General features: G+C 61.0%; 1 protein-coding gene across 9 annotated transcripts in view; it reads left to right on the forward strand.

The window, feature by feature from the left end:
* MEF2D (myocyte enhancer factor 2D) overlaps positions 1–12,781 on the forward strand; it is a 78,658-nt gene that overhangs the window by 24,046 nt on the left and 41,831 nt on the right. For 6 of the 9 annotated variants that reach the window (XM_075075362.1, XM_075075364.1, XM_075075354.1 and 3 more), the window contains exon 2: positions 1,895–1,964. The exons of 1 other annotated variant lie outside the window; for it this stretch is intronic. The gene's annotated coding sequence lies outside the window, so the exon portion shown is untranslated. Of the gene's footprint in view, positions 1–947; positions 968–1,894; positions 1,965–4,904; positions 5,036–12,781 lie in introns of those variants that run through there. 2 more of the 9 variants (XM_075075356.1, XM_075075359.1) reach the window with 2 other exon arrangements.

Raw genomic sequence — 12,781 nt, forward strand, 5'->3', positions numbered from 1 at the left:
CCCCCAGGGACCACAGACCTGAGCCATGTGTTCGCACGTCCTCCGCCCAGCCCAGCCCCGCGCCCGGGCGGTGGCGGGGAGCGTGGGTGCTCTTCCACCAGCCCCGCAAGGCGCTGCAGTGCTGAGGCCAGCAAGAGCTGCTCGTACACCGAGGGGGGCTTTAAGGAGCCCGTCGAGAGACCCTTTGCGTTGAACACCGCGGGTGGCATCCGTAGCGTGGGTGCCAGTCTCATGCAGCCTCCTGGCGCAAGGGTGGCCTCGCTCACGCTTGCTTCTCCGCCCCTCGGAGCCAACAGCGGCCCCGCTCCCTGCGGGCGCTAACGCCGGGTCCCGGCACGGTGGGTGTTTGCAGAGAAGCGCCTGCCCCCCCGAGCTGGCAGCTGAGACAAGGCAGAAAGCAGAAGCGCGGGTAGTGCTGCCCCTCGGCCCAGCTGGGAGCGTGGCCCTCGCAAGGTGACGCTTCTCCTGCGGGTGTCCTTGTCCCCGCGTGGGGGACACCCTTTTTTTATTAAGGGAAATAAAGCGGTGGTCCTGGGGGCGAGCTACGGGTTGGTCTGGGCATTAATGGGCGCAGGAGGGGCAGTAGTGGGAGCCCCCCATCCTCGTCCCCGCTGCTCTCTCTTCGTGGAGGTGACAGAGCCGGACTCGTCCGTCTGTCCTGATGCTGGGAAATACCACGCCCGGTCCACCCGCAGGACCCCAGCCCGTGCGGCACGAGGTTTGGTGCTCTTGGGAGGCTGGAAAACTGCTTGTACCCTGGCTTGTACCCCGAGTAGGTGCAGCCCTGGCCAGAGCCACGCGCTCCTCGCTCCGGCTTTGTTCAGGCTGAATTTTGTAATGTCAGGAAATGAGCTGGCCGTGGGAGGGGAGGCAGCCGGGGAGAGGAAGGCTGGTTTTGTGGTTGAAGCGGAGGATGAGGACGCCGGAAAGCCGAGCACAATTCCTCGCTCTGTTGCAGGCGCCGGGGGTGAGGCTGCAGCTCGGCTTCGGGAGCGGGAGCTTGCGGCGCGTTCGGAGAGCCGGGTGCCGGCCTCCGTGCCTCAGTTTCCCTTTTATTCAGTGGGAGAAAGTGCCCTTCCTCTCGCTTGCGGGAGCGTGCCGTGGGGGACAGGCTCTGCGCAGGGGAGGCACCGTCCCACGCCAGACGGCCGCGGGTAGCTGAAAAACCAGCGCAAGGCTGGCTGAAACTGCAGCGCTTTGCCCCGCGTTTCGCCTCCCATCTTTCTGTGGCGAGGGAGATGAATTTAGGAGCCGCGCTTCCTTCTGAGCCGCGGCGTTTGGCTCTCGGCGAGGGCCGCTTGGGGCCAAGCGTGCGGGCTGCGCTCCCTGGGAGAAAGCATCCGCGTGCGCAGGTGGGTGCTTTTCCCCGCGCGCATGAGGGCCCTCGCAGAGATCGTGAGGTTCGCTTGAAACCTTGAACGACTCGCTGCTGGGCTGGATCTGGCCCACCCCTTAATGATAATTCTGGTTTTTTTTCGTTGTTTCTTTCATTCCTGAACTCTTTTTCGTTCCTTTTCCCCCTGGTCTCTTTACACCTGTGTCTCATGCTCCTTTTTCCCCCCCTCTCGTTTGCGGGCCCGCAGGTTCCCGTATCCCATCCCCACCTGCGGGCGCCAGGATGCTCTCCGCATTTCATGGGCTCGGGGGTCCTTCTTGCCTTGCAGGAGCCCGACAAGGTTCCACCCGGCCGCTGCAGCCCTTGCAGCGATGCTCGGGATCGGGGCAGTGTGGGGCGCCCTCGGGCTCCTCTCCTCTCGGCCAGGGCTGCTGCGGAGGGGGACCGGGAGCCCCTCGCTGTCCCCTCTGGCCGGCCGCGCTCGGGGGGGGGTGTGTGGGGAGCCCTGTCCTTGCCTCTGTCCCCTCAGACTGATGGCTGCTCGCTTTTTCTTTGCAGTTTGATTGAGGAGCAGTGGCCGCAGCTCATCCTCTGGCAGGAGCAGAAGATGCAGGAGTCTGCGTAGCAGGTAGGGGGGGAAATCCCAACCCTGGGGCTCTCGCTGCCTTCCCCCGTGAGCTCGCTTGCCACGGGCCATGCATCTCCCCGCTCCGGGCTGGGGCCGAGGAGGTCACCCCGGCTGGGTGCAGCTCAGGGGCTCAGACTCCCAAATCGGTGCAGGATGTCACCCTACAGCTCTGATCCGGTGGCGGGAGGCGCAGCGGGTCGTGGTGCCGGCGGGGAGGTGGGGAGCACCCTGCCTGCCTGCGCACCCCGCTCTTGCTGCGGGCGCAAGGGGGTCCAGGTGAGCGGGACGAGGCAGTGGAGTCCCCAAAGCTGGCACGGGGCAGGGAGGTGCCGCCCGCACGAGGTTCTGCAGCCCCGTACCCAACGGCAGGTGACTCCGCCGTCCTCCAAAGCCCATCTTCCCCTTCGGCGCCTGGCGCGGCTCTGTCAGATCCCAGCCCCGGCACTGATTTGGGGCTCTGTGGTTTGGGCTTTTTGTTTGTTTGGGTTTTTTTTTTTGCAAAACGGGGGTATCAGCACAAAAGAGGGTTTTCCTGCCCTGGTTTCTCTCTGGGTGGACGAGACTTGTGGCCAAACACCCTATTATTTTGTCCCTTGATTTGCCCAGAAATAAGGTGCCGTTGGGAGAGGGCCCCGTGTCCGGGTTTTGTCCCTTCTCGACCTTCTTTGCTCGTTTATTGCTGTTACAGTAAATGTTTGCCTCTCCCTCGTCTGCAGTGAGGTTGTGGTAGAGACAACACCGCGGGCCCATTTTATGAGGGCTCTACGGTTTCGTGTAATGTATTTTCTGTACCTGATATTGAAATCAATAAAAGGAAAGATTTAAAAAATAATCCGAGCCCAGCTCCTGGAAGGAGGGGACTCTGCCGTCGCTGCTTAGCGAGCAGTTTTGCTGGGTTGAGATGGCTTTTTAGTGCCGGAGAGGGGGCAGGTAATTTATTTGGAGGCTCGGTGCTGGGAGACGGGGAAAGCATCCGCCGTTTCCTCCGCAAGGTCAGGCCCAAGGGCTTCGTCTTGCCATCGGTTATGCTGATAGAAGCCAAGAGCAGCTCCACAGGCTTGCGTCAGGGTGAAAGCGGGTGGAAGGGCCCCGCCGTACCTCGGTGATGCTCCGGCGATGGGTCGTGGCGTGCTGGAGGAGAGCAGGGCCGGGACGGCTGGGCTGGGTCTGTCCGGCTGCGGTTCGGCTGAGCACGGTGCTGCGGCAGAGAGCCGGGTGCCGATACAGGACCGGCTCCGGCCCGCTCCCTTTGGGCACACATAAATACCAGCCATGGGGCACGCTTTTTAGTGCCATGAATAATTAAATGGAGCACAGGAACGATGGGGCTGTCTGCTGTGGGGTGTGGGAGTGGAGGGCGGGACGCTCCGCAGCTCCCCAGCATCGGCGCTCCCGCTGCACCAGGCACGTCCCGTCCCCCTGCCCGCGTGCGAGTGGGCGGTGGCAGGATCCCTCTGTAAACGCATTCTCCCCCAAATCTCTGCTGGCTGCTGGAGGCTGCTCGCCTCCACCGACTCCGTATCGACCAGTTAAAACGGCTCCTTATTTTTTAGGCTCGCGCAAATTCTAGTTTCTGGGGTCGGCAGCATCCTCCCGCGAAGCCCCGCGCTGCTGCTGGTGCCGGCACCGAGTTTTGAGCAGGGGAGGAGCAGTTTAGTGATTTCTGCAGCTGCACAATTGCTCGCTCCAAGGAGCGGCGCATTAAGTTTTGCGACTTGGGGAGGAGGATTTCGAAAAGCATCTCCAGGGGCTGCTTTGAAACTCGTCCCCTTCACTCTGCGAGTGACAGGAGCTGAAGCAATTAGAGGAGCAATATCGACCGTGCCTTGGAAGCGTGCGACAGCCAGCACCGGGCAATTTAATGCCGACGAAGCCACGTCCTCACGTCCTCGCGTCCTGCGACGTGCAGCATCGCTGCCCGCGATCAATAGGCATTTTGTCTTCCTGAGGCCAGCCCCATTCGAGGCGCACCAGGAAAACCTCTCTCTGCCCAACCGCGTCTGCTGCAGAAAGCTCTTCTAGGGCCTGTGACCTTAATTGAATTGACTCTTTCATGTCCTGAAGACGGTTGCATCGTCTCGCGGCAGCCGTGCTCGGTAAATCACGTGTCTGTTACCGCATGCGCAAGCTGCAGGGTCTGTGCCAGCCGGCTTTTCTCTCGATGAGATTTGGTTTTTTGCAGCCTGAGGCTGATTTCCAGGTGCTTGGGAAGAGCCCTCGGGTCACTGGCTCTGCTCTTCTGCTGTCTAAGGCCTTGCATCACGTTCTCTTGGAGGTTTAATGCCGGTGGAGACTCGAGTTCGCAGCTCCTGGGCTCCCACCAGCCTCTAGGCATGAGCGTGCCGCCTCCCCCAGCACTGGCCTGTTTACATCCATCAGGATCTTCCCTATTTCCAAGGAGGGCTTGTAAAACCACTTTCTGAGTTTGGGAGAGGTGGGGTCTTGGGTTTGGTAAAGCGACGGTTGCCTACGGCCTGCGCGGCTGCTGAAACGTGATCGTGCTGCTGGAGGTCACCTTTTAACTCCCCGCGGTGCTGGGTGGCCTTTCGTGGTCACGGCTCTGCCCTGCGCTTTGGTTTTCTGAGCTCATCTGCTATTTTGCCACCAAGGGGGGAGAAAAAATGTCTTCAAAGCCCTTTTCCCTTGGGGAAAAGCCAGCTTGGTCAGAAATGTCCGCACAGAAATGTCATCTGACTGTGCTGACCCAGCAGCGGGGCTCGTCCTCCCTGGGGGTCCCGCTGCGCCCGGGGGGGTCCGTCCCAATCCCGCCGCGTCCCCGGGTTTGGGACGGCGGAGGAAGCGAGCCCGGGGGCTGCTTTCGGCAGCTGTTCGCGAAGCGAGCGGCTCTGGCCTCTCCCTTCCCCCCCCCCCGCCGCACGCTTAACCACCTCCTCCTGCCTTCGCATCTGCCTCTGCCCTTTAGTCGCCCCGGCGCGCCCCGAACGGGGGTTCGGAGGAATCGGGGGCCGCGGCGGCCGCTTGGAGCGGGGACAGCGGCTCCATCCCGCGCGCTTCCTCCCGGCCCTCAGCGCGCAGCAGACGTGGAGAAGGACGCAGCCACCCTGTCTCCTGTGAGTACCTCTCACTCTTTCCACTGGAGAGTTAAAATTAGCAACTTCTTTTTTTAAAACAGGCGTCGCTTTAAACCTTGCCAGCCCAACTGGGTTTCCTTTTATTGCCCCCCCCTCCACCCCCCCGGCTCCTTTTCTCTTGATTTTTTTTAATTGTGTTGTTATTGTTGAACATATACGTGCACTTTTCTCCCCCCCCTCTTTTTTTTTTTTTTTTTTGATTTTTTTTCCCCCTCTTTTCATTCCTTTTTTAAACAAGGGTGACGCTGCAGTGTCGGTGCGGAGTTCGGAGCCAAATAAACAGCCCAGCACACCCCCACCCCGATCGCCTTACAGAGCCCGGTGCCGGAGCCCAGTGCCAAATTTAGAGCCCTTAGCTATTGTCAGCCTCTGCGGTCGCCGCTGCTCTGCCGGGGGGTTTTACCCCAGACCCCCTTTTTGCTCCTGACACAGACCTTCGATGTGAGTGTGCCTCTAATTATCCCCCCCCCACCCTTTGTGCTCATGGTGAAGCATAAAAGTGCCCATAAATCAGGACCCGTTGCTTTTTATCCAGGGCTGCTTGGGCAGGGAGGGAGAGGGGGGTCTGGGCAGAGGGGGGAGTTCCCGCGCTGGGAGGATCAGCTGCATGGAGAGAGGGGGAAACTGAGGCACGGAGGGCGGGCATGGTTCACCGACGGGGAAGGGGTGGGCCGGGATTTCCTCCTCTTAAAATAAAAGTAAAAACAGACGAGCAAGGAAAACGCAGCAGGTTCAGATGCAGGATTGGTGCCTCTCCCCGGGGGATAAAATCCGGCGCTCTGGGGAAGCTCGCGCCCACGGTCCCCCGTGCAGGGACGGTGCTGGGGACTGATGTGGGTGGAGGGTGCCGCGGCCAGAGCTCTGCTACGCCAGGACGGAGCCAGCAGTTGGAGGTGGCCGTCGCAGCCCGGATCTGCGAAAGCAAACAGGAAGGCGAGCAGGGAGCAGCGCACCGTATTTACTCGGGTGTTGGGGATGTTATTTATTGTGGTTCCGCTGAGGTTGGATTCAGGGGGTTTTTAACACCTTCCTGCTCGCTGCTGTTTCCTTTCGGCCAGGGCTTGCGGCTTGTGCGGGGAGGTGAGCTGGGTACCGCGCGCCTCTCCCGCCCGAGCATCGGGCATCGGCAGGAGCATCGCACCGGGGCTCTGCCTCCCATTCCTCCTCCTCCCTTAGCTATTTCAGAAATGTTTGGTTTGCTCTAGAGGCCGGCCCGGCTCGTCCCACACGAGGGATGGATGTGGAGGGGCTGGGACCACCGCTGGGCTTGGCTCATCCTAGAAAAACCTTTTGCCATCGTGATTTTTTTTTTTTGCAGGGTGTTTTGCGCTGTTACTGCTTTGGGGCCGGGACTGCCCGGATCCTGCCTGGGGTTAGAGTTAATAACGCTGATAATATTTTTCACTTCTGTGAAAATGAAGGTGCAAAGCCTGTAGGAAGGAGGGTGGCATCCTTCCACAGTGCTTTTAGTGTTTCCCTCCCAAGACACCGCTCGTGCGCTGCCCTGGCTCCGATGCTCACGGGTGGCTTGAACACGACCGGGGCTGGAGGGTATTTGGGTTCAGCCCAACCCTTTACCGGTCACTGGGGCTGGGCGAAGCGGGCTCTCCTCTCTGCTCCGCTCGGGGGGCCCCATCGCAGCGGGGCTGGCCCCATTTGGGGACGGGGTTTGGGGCTGCGGGTCTCGTCCCCGTGGCAGGGTCCCAGTTTTAAAACTGCGCGGCTGCCCACGATACTGCCCTGGGCAACAATGGCTGCAAAGCCCTTTCCTCCTCCTCTTCCTCCACCTCTTTCAGGCAAACAATCGATTTGGGCAGCTATTTATTTATATTCATTTATTTTTATGTCCCCACCCTTCAGCCAGAAATTTTGACTGAAATATTTTCATTTCTACGTGCAAACTCGTGCCTTCTGAAAAACCACGCCGTCTCTCTCGCCCCCTTTGCAAGTCTGCAGAAAAACCCACATTTTCTGTTTTTTTTTTCCCCCCCGATATTTTCCCTTTTCCAAGAGGAATTGTGACTGGTGTGACGCTCCTGCACTCGCAACGGCTCCCAAGCTCTCGCCTTGCCCTTGGGGTCCATCTCTGTGCCTCAGGAGCATCCCACTGGCTTCCCTGCCATCCCTCTGGAAACCCGGGCTGGGAACCACAACCAAAGCCCTCGACTTCAACCCCAGCCACGTGCCGGCAGCGCTCCGGCGCCGGAGCTTGGAGGGTGCCAGGCCCGGGATGTCTCACCCCCTCTCGAAAGTGCCCGATTTTGGCGTTTCCCGCAGTGGCTGGGCATCCCTGTCGCTCTCCTGAGCATCCCCGCTGTTTTTGGCTGGGATGCCCGAGGTGGGCACATGGGCAGCATCCGTACCCCCAAAACCCAGGGCTGGCCGAAATCATCACCCCTCCGGCACGGGGGCGTTTGGCACAGCTGCGGAGAGGGGCTCGACCGGTTGGGGACCGCGGCAGGGGACTCCCACCCCCCGCCTAAATCCTCCCTGCTAAAACACAAGTTTTGGGTGGGTTAAAAAACAAAAATCCCTTTTAAAACAGAATAATTTCCCGGAGGATGCGTCCCGGGATGGGGTGTGGATGAGTCTCCCTCTCCCTGCTAACGGGAACCATCACCCAGCGGGTCTGGTGGGTGACGTGCCCATCGGTGCGGGCAAGAGCTTGGCTTGCTTCGGTGGCCCCGGCGCCGGCGAGCGGGTGGGACAGGGTTTGTGCACCTGTGTCTAGAATGTGCGTCTTGTGACTGAGCGGCAACAGCTGAGAGCCAGCTGTCTCGCTGTATTTCGGCCGCCTGACGAGCCAGGGCCCGATCCTCACCCCCACCCGCCTTGCTGGTGAGTGCAGGGTGAGGATCGGGCCCCGTCCCTCGTCAGCCTTTTGCCGTGCGTGCAGGCTGCTGCTGAGGCGGGGGAGCGGGGCCGTATCTCGTCCCAGCGGACCGCAAAGCCTTTGTGGCATCCCCCAGTCCCTGCAGCTGTGAGTCACGCTGGGGACGAGGGACAGTGAGCTGGTTTGTGTGTCATCGTCCCCCCGCCCTGGATTTGGCTGCTCTGGGTGCCCTGTGGTCCCCGGGGTGCTCCAGAAGTGCGACGCCCGGGCTCCGGATCAGGGGTTCCTGGAGCACCAGCGGCAGATGTGGCAGCTGATGCAACGTTATTTGGGTGCTGCGTTGGAGCTGCCCTGTTTTTAGTGGAAGAGGAAGTTAAACCCATTTTTGCTGTGTGGCATCTTGTCCGGGTTCCTCCCGTTCGCGTAGAGCGAGTTCGGGTTGGGTGCTGGGGGCGGCCGGACCCCGGTCCGTGCCTCTCGGTGCGCTTCGGTGGCTCGTTCTCTCACAGCACTTGGGCTGTAGCTCTTGGGGCCAAGGGACGGCTCCTTCTGCTGGGTTCCTCGTGCCCAGCACCTTCACCTCTGCTTGCAAACTGTGGTGCTGTTATAGTCCCAAATAAATAATGCTGTTTGTGGACCTTTGTTTGCTTTATTAAAAAGAAAATAGCCATGTCCAGTGGTAAGTCTCCAGCTGTTAGGAGGCAGCGTGCTCTGAACATGACCCTGTGGCTATGGAGCAAAGCCATTTTTTCGGGGTGGAAATGGTGGGGGCACGTGCAGGTGGATAGGCAGGTCCGCCTCTGAGCAAAGCAGGTGGCCAGGGCGCCAGGTTTTGTGGCTTTCTTTCCCGGTTGGAGGTGCCAGGGGCTGGTAGGAGCTGCGATGGTTGAGTCTGAGCACTGGGATGGAGGCAGGAGCCTGGTCCTGCCCATTCCTGGTGGTGTTGGCCAGATCTTTCCCATCCACCTCTCCAAGGGACTCTCTGGCGAGCTCTGCTCCCTCCCAGTATTCAGCATTGCCATATCAGTGGCAAATTTTGCTTTTTATCCTTCTTCTCATGGTCAGGTGGAGCTGGTGACCACCATCCCCTTCCCAACGATGGGCAGCTCCTGGTTTCACCAGCTCCTCTGCGCCCCAGAGGCATGCTGGACCCTGCAGCCCCTGGAGAGCCCAGTGCTCCCTGCCTTGGGAGCTGAGGACAGGTAAACCCTGACCATGCACGTGGGATGGGGCGATGCAGGAGCAACATCTGCTTCTACGTTGCCTTTGTGTCTTTGGACCCGATGGATGTGGCGGCTGCTTTGGGCATGGATGCAGTCAGCGGTTGGTAGATGCAAATAAAACCAGCAGCCCCGTGACTTTTGGCATTGCTGCTATTACTCACCAGTGCTTGGGGGTGGAAAAAAAAGAAAAGAGGTGGTTCTGGGAGGCTGGTTTGAAAGATCTCGGTGGCCCTTGGGGAAGGGCTGAGCCTTTGGGAACGGCGCTGCTGGGAGGGAGGATCATGCTTGAGGGCTGAGCTCCGGGATGGCACTGGGGACCTCCAGCCTCTCGGCAGCCCCGGCTTGCGCTGTGCTTTGGGTGCCGGAGGGTCTGCAAAGCGGCTCTCGGGTGTCCCTTCCTGGGTGGGGATGGCGTGCGGGGTCCCCGGCCGTGTTGCTGGGATGGGGATGGAGGTTTGTGCCACGCTGCCCTTGGGCGAAGGCAAGGTGACCGCAGGATGCCCTTGGCTGGCTGCAGAGGATGCCTCCCCAATCCCATCCCGTTGACATGGGAGGGGAGAGGAGTGTTTCCCCCGGGACAGTTTCGCTCTCCACCACGTCCCGTGGGGCTGCCGTGGGTTTCCATCGCTCTCGCGGGTGGCTTGGAGCAGCAGTCGGGTCTCATGGAGTTTCCCCTGGGTAAAATCCGCCATGGGGAGAGACTTGTCCCCTCTACTACGGGGGGAAATCCCATCCCCGTGCATGGAGAGCCCCTAAATTCCCTGCAGGGAGGGTTTCGCCCTCCTGACGCTGCTGAGCCACCCCTAGGGACCCAGTTCCTGGGTGCCGGTGGTGGGGTCCTGCCCCCCGTGCAGGAGCTGAAGGCAGCGGTTGTCCCCCTCTGGCATGTTGCATTTTGGGACTTGCAAGTCATCGACGTCCTTCCGATGACTGGAGCGAGGCTGCTGGCAGCAGGGACCGTGCTGGGCTGCACCAGGGGACAGGAGCGCCCTGGGGTGCACCCTCGGGCTGGGGGGTGCCCGAGGAAATGGGGGGCGATGTCGGGGTCTGGCGATGCAGGGAGCCTTGGCTGCCCTCGCCCCAGGTTTGCATCTCGCTCTACAGTTTCCCATTCGATAGGAAAAACACCCTCAAAGCGAAACGTCGCTGCCATCAGGTGCCGAGGCTTTTCTTGGGCTCCCCCTGCGCTGGGGGTGGGAGGCAGCTCGGTGGGGAGCAGGGCTGGGTGACCCCTAAAACAGTAGCCACGTCTTCCCCCTGCATCCCTGCCTTTTCCTCCCTGTGGCCTCGGCGCTGGCGAAAGGCCCCGCCGTGGGTCTGATTTGGGGTCGAGAGCTGCTTCTGCTCCCCACCAGCACGGGGACAACTTTGACAGCCTCCTGAGTTACGAGCGCAGGATCTGGCCCTGAATTCAGCTCTCTCCTCCTCGCTCTTTTTTTTTTTTTTTTTTTTAATGAGTCAACCTCTCATCTGTCATATTAAACCTCCTCATTACCAGGTATCTAAATTTTGCTCTGACAATAGTGACAGGGGAAGCTGCGATATCATTGCCGCGGCGCGGGGCTATGGGGAGCTGGCAGGTGGTTATTTCATGCCCTGCAGGGAGCCGTGGGGGTGGGCGACGGAGCCGGATAATGGGCTCTCGCTTCCCTTCATTTAGAAAACCCTACTTAGTGCAGAGGGGAAAATTACCCCCAGTCTCCAGCTCCGGAGCTGGTGATGGATAGAGGACAGGAGGGAAGGGGAACGGCTTCGCGGGGTCCCCAGCTCCTCCCTGCGGATGGAGGGCGGATGGAGGTGGGTTAGGGCCGCCCCGTGCACGGGGTTGGTGCTGGCTGGGAAAGGGGATGCTGTGCCCGTAGCGGGGTGCCGGAGCTGGCGGGGTCCCCAGGCTCAGCGTGCATGCCCACGGGACCGCAGCCAGGCTCGGGGTGACGGGTGACCCCTGCGATGCGGATGGCACCGCCAAGGTCACTGCTCAAGGTCGCAGGGCTTTTCTGGCGGCTGCATCAGCCTTTGCACGTTGCTGTTCCCAGGGTGCTTTAAAGGTTGCTTTAACAAGGGGGTGTCCAACCCCTCCAGTTTAACGCCGTGCCCTGCAGTGTCCCCACCTGTCCGTCCCTGCGGCATCTCCCTCCGGGAGCAAGGACCGTCTGCCGCCCGGGGAACGGCGCAGGGTGAGGGGCTGTGGGTCCCCGCTTGCCCTCATCCCCCGGGCTTTTCCTCCTGGAGGCCTCGCCTTGGCACGGGGTGACCGATGGCTCCCTGGAGCGGGGCCACGGGCTTGCCGGTGACCTTGCCTGGGGCTCCTGCCCAGCCTCCCTTCTCCTGCCGGTTCCCCCACGTCCCCTCCAGCCTCTGCTGGCTCTGGCCGTGCCGGCGGCGCGGGGAAGGTGGCCGGCCGTGCCCGCCGTCACGCAGCCTCCGCAGCCCCCAGCCCCAGCCCGGGGTGCGCTCCCAGGGTGCCGGAGGTGACGGCATCCCTGGCTAGCCACGGCGCGGGGGACCGGGGTCCCTTGGTTCGGGTGCTGCCGCGGTGCCTTCAGTCCTTGCGCCAACACTGGGGCGGTCACCCTTGTTTGGTGGGTGTTGCCTGGGTGCAAACGGGTGCACGAGCTGCAGGGGAAGAGAAAATCAACCCCGGTTTAATAATTTCCTCAAAATCCTTTCTTTCACCCCTGCCTTGCAGAGGCAAACGCCAGTTCTCCAGCATCATTTAAGGGCTGTGCTTTTTTTTTTTCCCTCCCCCCAGACTCTGCTGGTCTTGGCACGGCGCGTGGTTTTGTTACAGCTCGGCAGAGCTGGCTGCACGGTTGGCATCTGCTTTTCTCCAGAGAGCGCCTGAATCTGGGTCAGGAATATATGTGTCTTTTTCAAATTCCTCGGGGGCCTGATTGAATCCAGCCTCGCTTCTACTCTCCCGAGCCTCCCGAGGTTTGTACCTGCAGCCAGCGGGACGGATCCTGCGCAGGCAGGAGGACCCGAGCTGCTGGTTTTGCTGCCGATCCTGGGGAAATCGGTTCCCTCCCGCGGGCGTCAGGTGTGCAGGAGAAATTGCAGCTCGATGCTGGATTTGCACCTGCTGGGGGAGCAGGATTCAGCCCCACGGAGGGCTCGGCCGAGCAGGGCCCTGCAGCTGCATTTCCGAGCGGGAGGTTTGCTCCGGAGCCGCATTTCGGCCGCCTTCCTCTCCCCTCCCCCTGCCTGCATCTGGAGGCTCGACACAGGAACCCAGATAGCATCATCCTGAAACCAGAATAGAAGCTTTGGAGGAGACTTTAGCATGTTTGTGTGGTTTTGATCTCGGTTTGTAGATAAAGAGGTGCTAAACAATGCTATGCTGGCGAGTTGGAGTCCTTCATGGGTATGTGCAGCAGGGCTGGGGAAGCGCAGGCATCTGCCCTCGCTGCCCGCTGCGACGCCACGGGCGTCCCCGCGGGGATGCAGCTCCCCTTGGGTGCATCCGTCCCAGGGGAGCTGGGGTTGCTGCTGCTGGCGCTGCACCCCGCATCCCGCAGCAGAGCCGGCTTGGTCCGTCAGCGGCCTCTGGCTGGTGGTAGGATGACGGCGAGCACCACGCCGGTGGCTTCACAGGGTAGGAAGAGCAACATTAACATGACTACAGGCAACAGATTTTTAGGGAAGGGGGTTTTCCTTGGCTCTGCAGAG

The sequence above is a fragment of the Phalacrocorax aristotelis genome, chromosome 25 (assembly GCF_949628215.1).
Source record: "Phalacrocorax aristotelis chromosome 25, bGulAri2.1, whole genome shotgun sequence".
NCBI lineage: Eukaryota > Metazoa > Chordata > Aves > Suliformes > Phalacrocoracidae > Phalacrocorax > Phalacrocorax aristotelis.